Source organism: Pelmatolapia mariae, linkage group LG4 (assembly GCF_036321145.2).
Source record: "Pelmatolapia mariae isolate MD_Pm_ZW linkage group LG4, Pm_UMD_F_2, whole genome shotgun sequence".
Taxonomy (NCBI): Eukaryota; Metazoa; Chordata; class Actinopteri; order Cichliformes; family Cichlidae; genus Pelmatolapia; species Pelmatolapia mariae.
In genome coordinates this window covers 33,721,189-33,735,756 of record NC_086230.1, presented here as the reverse complement: position 1 = coordinate 33,735,756, position 14,568 = coordinate 33,721,189, and the positions used below count along the sequence as shown (strand labels likewise).

The 14,568-nt window shown below is 43.8% G+C and overlaps 1 pseudogene; it reads right to left on the bottom strand.

Moving 5' to 3' along the window:
• The window catches only part of LOC134626804 (transmembrane protease serine 9-like), a 90,680-nt pseudogene that overhangs the window by 67,309 nt on the left and 8,803 nt on the right, over positions 1–14,568 (bottom strand).

Below are 14,568 nucleotides of genomic sequence, written 5' to 3'. Positions count from 1 at the left end.
AAGATACTTAAATTCCGCCACTTGCGGCAGGGTATCGTCCCTGACCCGGAGTGGGCACTCCACCCTTTTCCGGCTGAGAACCATGGCCTCAGATTTGGAGGTGCTGATCCTCATTCCTGCTGCTTCACACTCGGCTGTGAACCGTTCCAGTGCGAGCTGGAGGCTATGACCCAATGAAGCCAACAGGACCACATCATCCGCGAAAAGCAGAGATGAGATTCTGAGGCCACCGAAGTGAAAGCCCTGCGCCTAGAAATCCTGTCCATAAAAATTATGAACAGAATCGGTGACAAAGGGCAGCCCTGGCAGAGCCCATCACCCACCGGGAACGAGTCTGATTTATTGCCGGCAATGCGAACCAAGCTCTTGCAACGGTTGTATAAGGATCGAATGGCCCGTAGCAATGGGCCAGACACCCCATAATCCCGTAGCACTTCCCACAGGACACCCCGAGGGACACGGTCGAATGCCTTCTCCAAGTCCACAAAACAACTGGTAAACTCCCATGCACCCTCAAGTATCCTTGAGAGGATAAAGAGCTGGTCCAGTGTTCCGCGACCAGAACGAAAACCGCATTGTTCCTCCTGTATGTGAGGACCTTTGACCTTCGGCATTATTTTTATCATTTCTCTAAAAACAATCAGGTGTCTTTATGACCCACCTCCACTTCCTATATTGCCCCAGCCGGTGACCCAGCTGTTAACACCGCTGTAGAAGGTGCTGTCTGATGCTGCCAGGCAGACGGGAGAAATGTAGTTGTTGAAAGTCACCGGTGAGGAGAGCTGCAGGAGGCAGATGTCGTTGTCGTTGGAGTTGGAGTTGTAGTTTGGATGTTTGATGATCTGTGTTACTGTCAGAGACACTGCATTGGGATTAGATCCCTGTAGACTCTGACGGCCCAGATTCACAGTCAGACCGCTTGCAGTAATGCTAGGATCAGGAAACAAAACGGTGCACAGTTATTCTGATTGTTAAAATGAAATGACATCTTTGACTTTTTACCTTGTTAGCTATTTATCGTGTTACACTCCTGGTCCCCTGATGGGGAGCTTTCATAACGTCTTTATTCCACTAAATCTTGTTTAGTGTGCAGCTTCAGCCTCATTACTCACGTATTAAAGCAGTGAGCAGCAGTCAGCACCCACTGACTGTTAATGAGGGATCCTCCACAGAAGTGGGACCCAGATCTTTGCAGACTGACCTGCCAGGGCCAGCTGCCAACAGGGGCCACCTGTCCTCCTACAATCCTGGTGTTCAGAGCCGCCTGACCACAAACTAAAGACAGACATTAAAATACAGAGTGAGCATTACTGTATGAGCTGTAAACTCTCAGCATTACAAACTGCTGAGTGAGGACACAGTGATCCTGGGAGTCTACAGTTCACTCATAAACTAATATTCATATGAAACTAAAGATTTATTACACATAACAGTAAATCATTACACAAAGAAACTTTATCTTACCATCCAGCTGTGACTCAGACTCTGAAACACAGGAAACAAACAATTTTAAAACAAATAATCTTCATTCATCTGTCTGTGATTAGTTCACTGTCTGTAATTACTGTGTGAAGTTACAGTAAATTTAACCTATTTGAGAAAATGTGAGATAAAAAATTCAGAGGTTCCAAACACTACGTCTCCTCATCAGAGGCTCCTTTGTTGTTGGTCCGTCACACACCAGCAGACATGCAGGTGAGCATGCTTCAAACAGTCTGATGCATGTAACCTGTTATGTTATTGTTTGTATGTGTTTGGGAAAAGAGACTATTTCATGCAATAAAAAGTGCTGATTTCATCCTGTAGATATCTGCTCTGTCAGCTGATCTGTAGATCCGACCCTTTTAGGAAAACATCAAGCACAGAGGGAACAGTGTCTGACTGCAGCTCGTCACTCCAGTGAACCACCTGACTCAAACAGGCTCTGCTGCACATGGTGCTCATTTATAAAGTACTCTACAAACTTGAACATTACAGCTGACAGGTGGATTTTCCTGTTTCAGTACAGCTAGCCACCAATGAAGAAGTACTTGCTGCTTGGAGCCAGACAGTGGGAGCGGGCAGCAAAGCCTGGGATTTTACCATAAGCTCATTGTTGCAGCCAGGGGCAGTACAACAGTGACCCCCTCTAGTTTTAGCTGTTTTCCACTGACTTCACTAAGTTCTGTCACTAGTTAGCTAACATAAACTAGCATCGCCCTCTTCAAGTTCCATAACAAAAGCAGCCGTAGCTCCTAACCGTCTGCTAGGCTTCACCTCAGCTAGTTGGACTTTAAGCTTGCTAGCATTAGCTGAAAATTTAGCACATCATGGTGTACTCAGCTAACAAAACAGAAACAGAACAAAACATGGAAGCAAGCAAAATGCTAACGCCAAGACTTTAAAATCTGAAGTCCAGTAATCTATGAGTAATTGTGCAGTCTGTGTGGCCATCTTTTATATACAGCCTATGGTTTTGGTGAGCCTCCAGGGGGCGCTAGAGGAACTCCAGATTGTTGCGTTTGTTCCGTTTTTCCGCTCTGGTTGTTTATGTGGTCGTTCATCTGTTGTTTTAGCTCTGACATCAGACTGGTTTTACCACATTTCCAGAAGATCATTTACATACCATGTTTCTGTAAGAGTTTGTGTGTGTGTGTGTGTGCGCACGTTTATCTCACAAACAAAAACCGCACAGAGAACTATAGCACACACACTGCATGTCGTACTACTAATACTACGCCTGTAGTACTGCAGTACCTGACAGGATGTTATAAGTATGCAGTGAGTGTGTGAGTTCACCATCAGATGTGCATTCAGTGCATTTGTGCTCAAACATTCAGCTCAGCACAAGAAGAAAAAAACACTAAAGTTCTGGGTTCAGTCTCCGACCCACTTCCTGCTCTGAGCCGTGATGAAGGACACCCGTCATCACACCTTCAACCATCAGTTTATTAACTGACAGACATCAAATTATACTAAATAATTATTTAGTTCAACCATCTTTTCCTAACATCTCATGAATGAATAACTAATAAAAATAATAATAATAATCAGCCACGAGAACCTTTGTTTCTCCTCGTCTGTCATAAAAACTTCTTCTTCAAAATATATATTAAAGTTATGTTTACTGAACATTGTGGATTTTAACTGAACCCACCAAATTAGTATTAAAGTAAAGATTTTTTTAATTTAAAGGTTATTTTCCTGCAGTGTCACTTTAAAGTGAAGCGATGTGCTCCTGAGTGTTTTCACCCTCTGAGTCGTACCTGATGCAGGTGTGTGCAGAGAGCTCTTACCTTGGGTCAGGAGCATCAGCCCAGCAGCCAAACACATCACTTTGTAGAAAGCCATCGCTGTAAAATACCTCCAGACCTGCTCAGGCTTAAATAACCTTCCTCTCTCTCCCTTTCGGTTTGCAGTAAAACACACCTTTCTCATACACCTGTCTGACAACACGCCCAACACCTCACTGCAGGTTACCTGATCTGCTTCACATCACAATCATCAGATTAAACACAAAGTTTTTAATAACTTTTCTAGGATTAATCATTAATTTAACAGGAAACAAAAGTCTGCTCTGCTGTGTCAAATAAAAGTTATTTAAAGGTTTAACAGTCCTGACTGATGTGTACAGGTGTAAGAATGGGTGAGCTGAGCAGCAGCGTTTGTATTGAAGTGAAATGCATTAACTCAATCAAAAACTACATAAATAAATCCTGTTGCTGACGATCATTGAGATATTTAAAAAGTGGTTTGGTTTTGTTTTTTGTTGGAAACATTTAGAGATGTTTGAATCTGTGACAGCAGGCATGACAGAATGATGATCTAAACTGGAAGGTTTCACAAACACACTGCCAGTGCAGTGAAAACATACCTGGATTGAAACACACACAGTAGAGCACTGGATGGGCCTCCCCAGAGCCAGAACCTCAACATCACTGAAGCAGTGTGGGATCATCCTGACAGAGACCAGAACGAAAAGAAGAAACATCCAAAGAAGAGACCTGAATGTCCTTCAAGAAGAAGAAGAAAGTAGAGAAAGCTCAGACTGTGCTGAGAATAAAGGTGCTCACACCAAACAAGCTCGTTAGAGTCATACAAACTCTGTTTGACCCATCAATAAATGCACATGGTTCACATTTTACTAGAAAAGCAGAAAGAAATGAGGCTCAAGACTTTTGCACATTACTGTACAGTTTTTAAACATTAACGTCATTATAATTTTCATGATGACTTTCCGGAAAATAAAGACTGCTTCTCTTTAATGTGCTGTAATTACACGACAATGTTTCTGTTTTACTATATCCTCAACTAGATGAAAACGAGTCAATTCTTCAGTCTGATGAGCGTTTGTTCACTCAGACGTTAGATCAGCAGGAATATCGAGCACAGAACTGTAACAGAACTACATTCCTGTAAATCTGTGAAACAGGAAGTTTTATTTAAAGAAGCAGCTTCACTGAGAGATCATGAAAGAGAGATACACCACACATCTGCCCTGTGAACGAAAACAATACATTTCCATCCTTCATTAATCTGCAATGACAGTGGGACTGGCACAGTGGGGGCTGTCCACTCAGGAAAAAACTGGTCAAACTACATCAGGTTTCGCTGAATGAACAAATGAACAGGAAGTGTTTCAGAACGAGTGGAACCACAAAACACTGAAGTTTCCACTGAGCACATCACAAACATCTGTCATGTCAGAAGTATTTCTTTCCCTTCTGGTGTAAACGAGAGTTACAAAAAGAGGCAATAACAAGTCAACCCCACAGAGGCAGTGGACCAGCAGACCATCGCCCTCTCACTGTCCTCACTGAGACTTCCCTGATTTTAGTTTTTGTTAGTGTCTTTGACACTGCAGGTAGCACGAGAGGGTAACTGTTACTACTTAGATAATTACATCAGTCGTTGAAGTGCGCACTTCATAAGTGGGTAAAATGTGGAATCACTGCATCAACTGGACTGAACAAAGTGGGAAAATCATCATCATGATGTTGTACTGACAACTGCCTCCTCTTGTCCACTGACAAAGGACAAGAGGAGGCAGCGACTATATATACTATACTATATACTATGTGTGGCAGGATGAATGTTATCCCTCGGTCCAACCCACTTTCAGCCTGGCGCATTAGGGGGCGCTAGTATAAATAGTGGCCATTTGAGTGTCCCTGGATCGCTTACCTGTGATCTCCTTTTTGGTCACCTGACTTCCTGTTGGTGTTGCTGAGATTAGTTGCGGGTTGCTCTTCTGAAGCCTCCATCGCAGCTGGTCGTAGCTGTAGAAGCCTCCTCTGAGCCATTCTGCTTACGTTTTATGACACGGCTTACTTGGAAGTGTGGGCCTTAGTTTTGCGCCAAGCTACGCAAACTGAAGGGCTGCTGCTTTGCTGTGCTGCTGCTTTGCTTTGCTGTGCTTATACCGTCTGTTCCCGTTGCGAGATTTCTTTCCCTGCTGCTCCCAGCTTTTACAGTGGACGGCGGCGTGGACAGCGGCCATATGCATGCCGGTTATCGGACTTAGCTGGCGTGCATATTGATTGACCGTTAACTTGTAGTCGTGTAGACGGCAAGTTGGAGCAATACGGCGATTCCGTTTGCTCCAGATTTTAGAGTTTTATCCAGATTGTATGTTGTTTTACTGTATTTGATTTGTAGTTTGGCTTTTTGTTACGCCACTGGTGGGAGGCCCTTTTTCTAGCTGTAGATCACCAGTGTGGTCCTGCAGTTGGGTTATCCCCCAGCGCTGCATATTAGTTTTGTTGCAATATATTAAAATTTTCTTTGTTTCTTTTATTCAGATGCGGAGCGCCGACGTGGAGGAGACTAGGGTGCCTTGGTGGTGGGAGCCTTTGAGTGTACACACCTGCCCTGTTTAGTTTATTAGTGTGAGTGTGTGCTGCACTGTCTTGGTGTATTTTCTTCTTTTTTTGAGTTTGTGTGTGGCATCCCTGCCCTCCACTGTTAAGCCTCAGCTCTGAATACCTTTTTTAGCATACTTGTACACTGATATTTATGACTGTGCTTTTAAACGTTGTTTTAATTAATAAATTGTCAACTTATTTTATCATTGAACCTCGTCTCTGTATTGAGTATAACAAACCTAACTGCCTTCTTGGTGATTAGTGTTACCTCCAGTATTCTCTGGGTGAAATTCCCAGGGTGGCGTTGTTTTTTTAAACTGTGAAGCGTACTTACTTTATTTCCACCTTGTGCTGCCACATATGCATACGGGAGGAAGTGGCTTTGACTTCCCAAATGCCTCAGCAGCGTTGGAGTCTACAGCAACGGGATGCTGTTGTTGCCTATCCGTAGCCTGGCAGAGGAGTTTAATCAGAACCAGAAAGACTTTATTTATCCGCAAGGGGCAATTAACATACAACAGAGCAGCATGATGTTGAAGATAAGGACAGGGCATAAACAGGCAGTAAGAGTGAGATAATAAATACACAGAATATACAGTATATACACAGTTTTAAAATTACACAGTTTTAACATTAAAGTGACTGAAAGGTGAATAAATAACTGTAAGTGAGTAAGAGTGAATAAAGTATCGGTAGTATAAAAAGAGTATAGAGTAGTTTATGTTTCTGGTGGGGGAAATGTTCTTATCGGCTGGATTCAAAAAGCAGAGTGGCTTTGGGGACAAAGGTGGCTCTCCTCCGCTCAGTCCTGCAGGAAATGCAGCGGAGGCGTCGCCCAGAGGGGAGCCATTGAAATGCGGGGTGAAGAATGTGAGAGGGGTCGTTGATGATTTTGGCTGCCTGTCTAAGGGCCTGTTGGCTGAAAACCTGTGCCAGAGTTCTGACAGGCCAATGATTTTAGAGCACACTGATGCAGCGTGCTGCAGTCTGTTCCTGTTCTGAAGGCTGAGGAAGTGGAACCAGCAGGTGATGGAGAAGGTCATGATGCTTTCCAGGAAGGCATAGTGTGCAAAAGTGAGGCTTGAGATGTCGCTCACAGACTCTGGGACCCCATAGTGAGAGGTGCTGCTCCCACCTTAGCAACGGGGAGGAAATGGACCCCAACCACATCTGTGCTACAGGCCAAATCTGCTCTCCGCCATCATGACGTGGTGGGTAACAGGGCAGAGGAGGATTTGGTCTTGGAACAGCAACACCTCTCTGGCAACAGGGGTCTGTAACCGAAAAATGGTGGTGGAGGTGCGTCGACAGGAGGAAACAGCCAGACATGCCAGAGCTGTAGCGCTGGCAAGCAGCGTCGCTAGATGAATTGGGAGAGTGTGGAAAAGAGGAAAATCGCATGGAGTGAAATCTGGGGAATGGAGGCTAATACGTTACATCGCATCATACGAGTGACATGCGAAGTGCTGCCTTCCCTCATAAATCTGCAGCTATGGTTTGGAAAGGACCCATCCTGCCCCCTGTGTTCAGTCCCAGCAACACTCAAGCACATCTTGGTTGGTTGTAGGACTAGCCTTACTCAGGGCAGATACACATGGAGACACAACCAGGTCCTCAGGTGTCTGGCTGAGAAAGTTGAGTGCAAGAGGAAATCTATCAACGCTCAACCTTTCACGAACCAAGAGGAGCATCAGTTTTCATCACTATTTGTCCGGGAAGGAGACAAGCCAAGGACAAGTTTTTCAACCCAGTCTACTCTGCAATCAGACCTCGTCATTTGGTCCAACTCCTGAAAACTTGCTTACGTCATAGAGCTGACGGTACCATGGGAGGAAGCAATTGAGGAAGCATTTGAGCGTGAGAAGCTGCAGTATGCCAGCTTGGCAGCTGAGGCAGAGGACAGAGGCTGGAAGATCAAGGTGCAACCGGTGGACATGGGGTGCAGGGGCTTTGCTGCCAGTACAACGTCAAAACTGCTTAGAGAGATCAGAGGACAGGCCCAACGGCAGGCTATAAGATAGTTAGCTAACACACTGAGAGGAACAGTCACTGGCTGTGGCTAAAGAGGGCTGACATCACTTGGGCAAAAAATAAAATAAATTGTAGAAAACTAAACAGAAGAAAGTAGAAGAGAAATAAACCAGTTACACGCTCCGGGGCTTGATCAAGCCTGGCAGGGCTTCCTTGGATGAGGATGTCTAGTGATAATGGCCAAAACACCCAATGAATCCAAGGTCCACTACTGATGATGTATTACAATCTAAATTAGATTTCTAATCCTTAAACCTAACCAAGGAAGGTAAACAAAAAAAAAAAAAAATGGCAGAGTAGCGAGTCCCACTGGTAAAGTTTCCAGGCTGCCTTCCCCCATAGTAGCCATCCCTCAAGACTTTCTCCATCTGAAGCAATGCATTATCAGGGATAGTAACATCTACTCCTTTTATTGAAATAATACAATCAGAAGGGCAACCAGGGAAGTGGAGACAGATGGGGAGAATGAGACATGGCTGAACGAAATCACCAAATCACAAGACAAGAATTGAAAATTGAAAGCAAAGCACAAGTAACACTGACTCTCAAAGTAAAGCAGCAAATGGGAAAACAGACACACGAGGGAACTGGATACAGGAGACTCAAGAGGATGCAACACAGCTCAGAACTGCGAAAAGGGCTAAATAAAGTAAGCGGAAAATACATAAAAACCACCAACATTAAGCAAAACAGGAATCACAAAAACCCGGAACATGATGCTGGACGGAGCTGAGCCACCAGTGAGTTTCCTGATCTTTATTAACACAAACCAGCAGAAGCTCTTTGACTAAACTGGAGATTCAACTCATCTTTGTCTTTCTGATTCACGTCTGAACATCTGGCCTGCAAACATATATTTGTCATTAATGTAGCTCAGTTTACATTGGTCTGATTTCTTTCTCAAAGCTGGGCGAGTGTCAAAAAACTGCACAACATTAAATTTAATGGCAGTAAAACATGAGACAGTCCTGTGAGAGTGGAGTTATTTTTAGATACTCATAAGACATAGTTTTAGAAACACTTCTGCAGCTTTTTCCCCGTGTCTTAGTCCTGATGACAAACTGGATCTGCCAGTAAGAGAATAATAGCTCATCGGGGAAGTGTAATGCACAGTCAGTTTACAGGCACGCAAGTGTCAAGTCACAGCTGGCAGTGTTGCCAGTGCCAGGAAAGGATCTGAAGACAAGACACAAAAATGTCCCTGGTTAAATGAGTTAATAGATGACAAACAAGTGAGAATAAATGATGTGAGATTTCATGGAAGCACAGCCTTATTAAAGGCTCTGCGTTTGACACACCTGAAGCTTACAGAAGTTTTATTCAGATGAAGAAAAACCAACAGTATAAAGACAATAAACCAGGAAATATTCAACCCTATCTGCTTTATTTTTGTTGTTCTTACAGTTATTTTCAGTAATTCTGGATAAACTTGGTGAGGTGGGGTAACCTTCGTCCCCACCGCTGGCACCTTTGTTGATTCTTTGTCCGACGGCTCCCCGTGTCTCAGTGTCTCTGAGCAGAGGTGGTGACACATCACTGCTTTGGAGCCATGAAACTGACACAGCTGCAGCTTCTGTCCAGCATTTTGTACAGTACTGTACTCTACAGTCTCCAGCAGATCAGGACAACAGTGTTTATCACAACAACAGCCATTTTGTTAGGTACACCTGTTCAACTGCTCGTTAATACAAATATCTAGTCAGCCAATCACATGGTAATAACAGGTCAAGATCACCTGCTGAAGTTCAACCTGAGCATCAGAATAAGGAAGAAGGCCATTTAAGGAAAGGTAACATGTAACACTGGTGCCAGACAGGCTGGTCAGACTGGTTCAAACTGATAGAAGGAAGAAAAACTGTGGTCATATGAAGAATTGAGGTGTGCTGGTTTCAATTCAATTTTTAAAAGAAATGCTGTGGAAGAGAGCCAAAGATTAACAATAACTAATGATTCAATGCAGAGAGGTGTATTACCACATAGTGAGTGAAGAAGAAACTGTCAATGCATCATGGGCAGCCTACGTCTATTGCAGCATAACTAAGGGAGGATTCAGGGTCACCTGGTCCAGCCCTAACTATATGCTTTAGCAAAAAGGAAAGTTTGAAGCCTAATCTTAAAAGTAGAGATAGTGTCTGTCTCCCGAATCCAAACTGGAAGCTGGTTCCACAGAAGAGGGGCCTGAAAACTGAAGGCTCTGCCTCCCATTCTGCTTTTAAATAGGGATGGACCGATCCGATATTACGTATTGGTATTGGTCCAACACTGACCTACATATCATAGAGAAATAAAAATATATAATCCGATCCATTAAATATCACAAAAGCACCTCACAAAACTTGCGACATGGCTCAGCCCAGCACGTCTGAGCAGTATGCATCACATGACGGGCTGTGGCATGCGAGACCTGTCGGCGGTCTGGTTGAGCATTTGGAGCCTCGCTACCAAACCGGCATTTCATCTGGACGTAGATGATTCTGTTCATCTACGTCCAGATGAACAGAATCAACCTTTGGAGATTTACTAACCTGTATGATTGAGAATGCATCAGGACATCTTAACCCACTTTGGCAAGGACTGCCTAAAGCTTGTATGTCAGAATGAGCAAACAGCACGTAAGATGGCGGATTACAGGAACCACCTGAGTGCAACACCAAGGATGTGGACAAGTGGGTGAAAAATTTGTCCGACAGACAGCTCACCCAAACAGAGGAAAACATCGTTGCTAAAGGTTTGAATTTTGCTGTCACGCCGAGACAAATTCTGCAACCGAGCCACAGGGACGCTTGAATTTGTTGATAGATTCGTCATTAGAAACTTCATCATTGACATTAATGAAGGGCTGGACCCAGTGCCATGCTCTGCCTCTCAATGTGTCATGCAGGTGATCTTAGACAAGTCAGAGGAATAAGTCTAACAGAGTGGTTTGAATACTGGGGTGCACTGGAATAAAAAGCCCCGAGCTTTTTCCAACTCAGCAGTGAAAGTCTGTGATGACAGCAGGGCTGTTTCCAAGGGGTCTGGAGGAGCAGGTGGAGGAGTCTGAGAAGAGCTGGATTGGCACCAAAGTCACGGAGTACCTGCTCTTGCTCTCCCAGCTGCTCTCCTTGGTTTCCTGAAGACAGCCTGCATCAGAATCCATGTTTGGCCAGATCAAAACAAAACCAGTGTTAACAGGTTTATTTCCATTTTCAACAGATAGCAGAGCTTTGACTGGGCGATTGCAGGCAGCTCCGTGGACACAAACACTGCCGTGAAGTCGAGAGGTGTTCTGAATGCTGGACAGGTCTCTGCTGATGCAGCGATCTGGTGAGTAATAAGGCATCTCTTCAGCCTTCAACGAAGAGCAGGTGAGATAACCAACAAACCTCCTTCAGGTTAGAATTTGACATGAGGGCAGCGAGACCAGCAGGGAAGCACCTCTGAAACAGGTAATCAGAGTGACACGCCCCCAAACACACAGACAGGGGACAGAAGGGAGGCCAGCAAAGGAGGAACAAAGACAACAGAGACGGGAAAATGCACCACAAACTGGAAGCAAATTGTTCACATTTTATTTTGTCTCTTTAGTGTGTGAGGAGAGTAAAAAAAGACAAAGCTCTATGTTGTTGTTTTTGTATTTTTACATTTACACATTTACAAGAAGTTTTTTATTCATTTATTCTTCAATTTACATAACTTTCTTTTTCAGTGCAATTTAACAGTATTCAAAGCAAATATTGTTTAAGTGCTTAAGTGTTTGTGGCCCAGATGTGAGGTAGGAGAGGGACAGTCTGATCGATGTCCCCTTGTTTCCAGGATCTCTTAATGATGCTTCTTTAAATCTGATAAAGACTGCAAGAATAACTTCAGTCCTGTCTTTAATCAGCAATATGTTTGTGACTGTAAGGTTACAATGAATCTACTCTGTCCTGAAAACGCACAAAAACTGTAAAAAAAAAAAAAAAAAATTATAAAATATGCAGATTTCACATCTTTCATTGTTGCATTAATTAAAATATATAGATATATATGAAACAGTAACAGTGATGCAGACTCTAATGATCTGTTTAGCTTAAGAAAACATGAACTTCTAAACATTTGAGCTACAGTTTAATGTTCAGTGCAAGTTTAAAGAACTTCTTCATTTTTATACCCTTAAACCAGAGTCCAGCTCAAAGCCCCTGTGAGTCAGAGCTCAAGCCACACATTGCACAACCAGCTTCCTTTTCTTGGAAGTGGTGCACCTAAGTCGCCGTTAGCCGACAGTAAACTCGCCCAAACGTCACCACTGAGCTCTTTGTAGATAACCAGTTAAGAATCAAGTCAAAATTAGCAGGCAGAGCTTTAAGCCTGTAAAGTCTTAGAGTCGAAGCTTGTTCACATTCATCTGTGTCCATCACATCATGTCGATCAAGTCAGACTCTCTACAGGAAGAGTTGGAGACAAAAGATGAGGCTGAGGAGATGGAAGAAGACAACGATGAAGGAGTGAGCAGGACGACCCCCGCTGCTTTGTGATACGCGGCTTGAGGTAGTTGTGGTGGTGTTGGTGGTGGTGCTGGAGGTGTTCATGGTGGTGCTGGAGGCGTTGGTGGGGTTGGTGGTGGTGGTTGTGGAGGCTGGAGACAAGAGTGTCCCCAGCGTCTTTGTCAGGAAGGTACCAAAGGAGCTCACTCTGGTGAAGGTCATGACTGGAGTTTGTCGTCTCCTCCTGGCAGAGGGGCTTGGAGCTGTTAACACGACCGCCTGGAACCAAGAGCCGCCCTGCTTACACATCAGCGGGCCGCCAGAATCACCCTGAACAGACGGGAAGGGTCAGTTATTATTTTCCTGTGACTCAAAGGAAGACTTTGATACACCTTTGTTACCAGAAAACCTTTGAATATGATTATTATATTTACTTAAAACTAAATGACCAAATTCAACTAAGAGTTAAAAACATTTTGATGGCTATGATAAAAGATAAAAACTGTCTGAGTCAGGGGGCTTCAGGATGTTAAAATGGGCAGTAAATTTAAAGAGTTTAAGCTGATAAAAACAGTCATAACATTTGTCCTCAAAAGAGTTTTATTCAGTTTCTGAACATTTGGAGAAATCAGAGAACTTTGTTTAAAGCTTCTGATAAGCAGCTAAATCCAAGGTCCAGAATAAACATGTCAGCAGACAGTGTGTTATAAGAAGAAGAATCCAGTCATTTACCTGCTGCAGTGCAAACACGTCTGTACAGATGCTCTCACTCGATGATGAGTTCCCACAGTTTACCACCGAGGTCTGAAACTGCTGCATAACTTCTTCAGCTAACATTATGAAAGATAAGAAAATCCTGATGTTTGACTAAAGAAACTGTAAGTGCAGTGGTCCACATGTGTAATCTGAGAGATGGACTGGTGCAGAGTCTGGGCAGAACTCTGTCAGCCTTCATGTTGCTGACTCACCTCCTCCTCTTCCAGGACTCCAACCGGCCGCCCAGCACGCCAAGCCCTCGGCGAAGGTTCGCCCGTTGTCCAAGCAGATGGGCTGGATGTAGTCGGTCAGGGTGGGCTGGGCAGATAGATGGAGGATGGCTATGTTGGTCCCGGTCGTGTTGCTCAGAGTGATATTTGTCACATTCAGCGTCACCTCAAAGGGGTTGGATCCATTTAGCTTCAGACGCCCCAACACGACAGTCCACTCGGACGCTACAGGGGAGCTGTGGGAGGAACGAAGCACACAAACATAATCTTCATCAGCTTCAAACAAGATCTACACCTTTACACACAACTTCATGGGGCCCAAGTTTTACAGACTTGAACCTGGTGACATTCAGACCTGGTTCTAATTAAAGAGGTGAAGCTACAGCAGCCCTGAGATTTCAAACAGACTGCAACTGAAGAAAGAACCAGCCAATTGAAAAACCTGCTAAAGCACAAAATACAACAGAAGTTAAATGACGTCATGAACTGTCTCAAAGTAAGCAACAAGGAAAGAGTCCACACAAGAAGTTCACCTAAATTTGAGACAATTCATTAAACATAACCAATAGATTGATGCCTATGGAAGAGAGAGGCTGAGCACTTCATCTGAGCCAGCTTTAGCTGACAGTCCTCCCATACTAGCTAAGAAATAACAGCAGGTCATGGCTTTTTTGAGTGGGAGCATCATAACACCCCCCTTCTTAAAACAAGGTTCCACTTTGACATTGGAAATTATTCTGGAAAATCAAATCAATGGCAAAAGAAAATGTGAAAACATCCCCATTTATTAAAATGTCTACCACACAAAGAAGCCAACTCACACCCACTTACCAGATCCAACTGTCCTACCTCAGGAACAAATTAAGGATGGTTAACAGGTAAAGTAACACATGGTGATTTCTAGTTATATTTCTAGTAGTATAACTAGTATAAGGAAGAGTGCATCTGGCAAATACGTTGAACAGGAAATCTGATAACCTCAGAAAAGGAAGTAAAAATCAAAACACCAGATATTGCCACAAGTGCCCAACGCCACATAGCCTACAGCTACACACACACACACACACACACACACACACACACACACACACACACACACACACACACACAAAATTCTGCTTTGCCAAAACTCCAGCAGCAAACAACCCAAACTTGGATTAAAGTAAGAGTATCAGCCAAACTAGCAAATCTCCAGGTTGGCCAAAACATTTAACATGCCAACAAAGAGGGAACCAAGCTACAACAAAGCTCACTCCAATTCAA